We start from the raw sequence: 4067 nt of genomic DNA on the forward strand, positions 1-4067 counted from the left end.
AAAAAAACTTTATTAAACTTAACTTGCAAATTTAATAAGTAAAAATTAAAAAAAATATTTTTAAAATAAACTTAAGTAAAACTACATTATAAATTTCAAAACTATTAATTTAAACTTAGAAAAATAAAAAAACATTAATATTTTTGTATTTCAAAAAATTAAAATAACTAAATTTTTTTTATCATTTTTTGAAATGTCGTTCCGTTTATCCCATCCCGTTCCATTCCGGTTCGTTTCGGTCAGTTCCGGTTCCATCCCGGTATATAGTGGGACGGGACGGAACCGTGTATCCGTACCGGTAATTCCGGTCCGGTTCATCCCGGTACCGGTCAACAAACCGGTCAACCCAACCCGATCCGGTCTGGTACCGGTTCATTCCGGTTCGGTGATTCCGTTCCGGTCCGGTGCCCAGTCTTAGGCATCCAAATACTCTTAAATGATGTAAGGAAGGTTGTTTATTATAAATTTTCTCAAAAGGAAACAAGTTAGCAATCACACTGCTAGGTAGTCTGTTGATTATATATACTGCAGTTTTCACACATAAGCCCCAGAACTCTAAAGGAACATTAGTTTGGAACCTTATAGCTCTTGTAATCTCTAGAATATGCATGTGCTTTCTTTCAGCCACCCTATTTTGTTGGGGTGTATAAGCACAAGAAGTTTGATATACTATGCCTAAACCTTTAAACAAGTCATTACAATTTGTATTCACAAATTCAGTACCGTTGTCACTTCTAATAATTTTTACTTGTTTATCAAACTGAGTTCTTATATATGCTAAGAAAGACTTCAAAATGGTACATATATCAGACTTCATTCTTAATAAGAAAACCCAAGTCATTCTAGTGTGATCATCCACAACAGTTAAGAAGTATTTAAATCCATCAAATGTAGGTTTTTTATAAGGACCCTATAAATCCATGTGTAACATATCAAAGTTGTTTAAGCTATTGGATGTACTAACAGGAAAAGGCAATCTAGCTTGTTTAGCACAAGGACATACAACACATTTGCTTACAATCTTTTTAATAGCAGCTAAACTATGACGTAACAACTTTTTTAGAACAGAACTAGAAACATGACCAAGCCTCTGATGTAGTAACTGAGTATCTATTTTTTTAGTAATTCTAGCTTTATGCTCAGTGTGTGTAGCTGCTAACACAACTTCTTTCTTATCTATACTGTTGGACAGAATATACAATCCTCCATCCTCTTTACCAATCATCTTAACCTTTCCACTGAAGAGTTCCTGAAATAGGCAAAAGTCATGGAAAAACGAAGCTGAACAATTCTACTCTTTTGTTAACTTTGCAACAGACAAGAGATTGAACCTAAATTGAGGAATGTAAAATACTTCTAAAACTGTATTGTTTCCATCTAATGTACTTGATCCTAAATGAGTCACCACAACTTTATCACCATTGGGAAGGTGTACCTTCTTTGGAGTTGCAACTTTACATATGGAATGTCTTTTTAAAAGATTCAAGTCAGCCACCACATGATTAGTGGCTCCTGTGTCTATGATCCAACCTGAACAATTGTTAGAAGCAGCTACTAGAGTAGAGTTCATACATGTTGCATTTACACAATGTGGAACTTCTGATATTTTCTCAAGCAACTGCAAACTTTGAGCATATTGTTCTCTAGTCAATGCACACGAGTCCAATTGACTCTGAGTTCTGAATTTTTCATCACCTCTCATGTGTCCATCTCTTGCATCACTAGAGTTAGTACTGGTACTTGACTTCACACTATCATCAACCTCTCCAGTTACATTGTATGCAGAATTTTTACTTCCTTTCTTTTTGAACTTAAAGTCCCGTGGGTATCCAATAATCTTGTAACAATTTTCTCTAGTATGCCCTTTAATCTTGCAAAAATCACACACCATATTATACCCTTTCTTGAACCTTTGTTGAGCCCCACTTGTTCTTGAGTACATGACATTATCAAATGAACTCTGCAAGTTGGCTGGTCCTGTACCTAATACTCTTGCATTAGCTACCACTGATCTCTGGCTCTCATCACTCAGAATCATGGAATATGTCTGATTGACAGTAGGTACTAGATTTAACATAAGAATTTGACTTCTTGCTTGCAAGTAAGAGTCATTTCGCCCCATCAGGAATTGAAACAATTTCAGAGTTTGAAGATGCACAACATACTCTTTCGAACCTGCACAAGCGCACCCTAGTGCTGGAACTAAGGTCTCAAATTCTTCCCATAGTCCTTTGAGCTTAGAGTAGTACGCAGACACAGAACTTGTGCCTTGACTTAAAGTCGCAATTTCCTTGTGCAGATTAAAGGTTCTTGACCCATCGATCTTGTTGAATCTTTCAAACAGATCATCCCATACTACTCTAGCATTCGAAGCATCCATTATGCCTCCTAAAAAACTTTTTGACACAGAATTCATGATCCAAGATAACACTATGGCATTGACTATTTCACAATTATTTTCTAATCCTGGGAAATCCTCTTTTTTACATAACCCATCAACCATCCCCAACTTGTTCCTCCCTAGCAATGCAATTTTCATTGACCTAAACCAAACTGAGTAATTCTCAATTCCAGTCAACTGAAACGATACTATTTGTACTCCACTTACATAAGATGCATGCAGAAACAGGGGATGATTGTGATATATCACAATTGCAGCACCACTACTAGAACCAGTAGGTTGTGCCTGTGAATCTGTAGAATTTGGTGCCATCTTGAACTGAATCTTCACGTAGTTGATCTATAATCACTCTTGTTGAATAGTCGCAGAATTGTATGAATCAAACAATGGATTACTTGCTTGAAAGCTCTGATACCATGTAGTTTTATGAATCTTAGAATTAGGGAGAAAAATAAGAAGAACAATGAGAGTAAGAAGAAGTAATAGAGATCAGGAAGAAGATGAAGTAATCTTTAAAGAAGATGAATCTTGCTAGTGTTAAACACTCTATGCTTTCATTCTTATTATTTCTTCATTCTGTATTCAATATGTACATGTATATATTTATATACAATAGCTTGTAAGCTTGTAACACACTACTAAGGCATAACAAACTTTGTAATACCCCAGAATTTTTTTTGAACTAAGACTTGAACCATCCTTCGTTGTGAGTAGGATTTTACCGAGGAATTAAAATTTCTTAAAGTGTTAAGTTCACTAGATGTAGCACCTTGAGTTCGAAAAAAGAACTAAATTGGAAATAGAAAAATCTGAAATTTTGCAAGTTAAGTTAAGTATGAGTTTTGGGTCGACTTAAAACAATCATAACTCCTAGCTCAGGATGAGTTAGGTGTTCTATTAGATACCGTAGGAAATATCTTTGAATTATCTTTCTAAATCCACCGAGTTTTCTCAGTTTCGATATCGTATGAGGGAGATATATACATTCAAAGTTGGGCTGTCTAGATAAAGAAAGTCAAAACCGGATTTTGAGGGGTATTTTGGTCTTTTCCTTACCCAATCAGATGTAATTCATTTTTAGTAATATTTTAGGGGTCTAATCTGACTAGGTTCAGTTTTATAATCCTAGTTTACGCTTAGGGTTTTAGTTGAGAGTTCAAGAAGAGAAAAGAAGAAGAGAGAAGAGAAAAAAAGAGGAGAGGATCAAGCGTTTGTCGAGATTCTTGCGTGTTGTTGCGAATTTTCGCCATGGGTTTAATCCCTAAGAGGTATGTAAGCTTCCATAGTGTTGGGTTAGTTCACCCACACGCCAATCATGTTATTTTCAGTGAAATTTTATTCTTGAAGTTGAAAGATTAGAGTTCTTGATGAGTTCTTGATAGGTGTTCTTGAAGTTCATTCTAAATCTTGTTGTGTTGAGGTTTTGATGATTTCTTGAGATGAAATTTAGTAATTTGAGTGTTGTTTTGAGTATATTAGAGTGTACTTATGTTAAGTAATCGAATCCAAGTGATTGGGGAAGCAATCGTTCGATTCTAGGCGAGTTAAGGTGAGAAAACGAGCAAGGAAAATTCATCGGATTTTCTGGGTTGGGGCCTGACATGATGCGCCAGCCAGAGCGCCGCAAACCCTCCTCTGAAGTTTAGGGGCTGGCGCCCCATGCCAC

This window comes from Solanum tuberosum, unplaced genomic scaffold (assembly GCF_000226075.1).
Source record: "Solanum tuberosum cultivar DM 1-3 516 R44 unplaced genomic scaffold, SolTub_3.0 scf00341, whole genome shotgun sequence".
Lineage (NCBI taxonomy): Eukaryota > Viridiplantae > Streptophyta > Magnoliopsida > Solanales > Solanaceae > Solanum > Solanum tuberosum.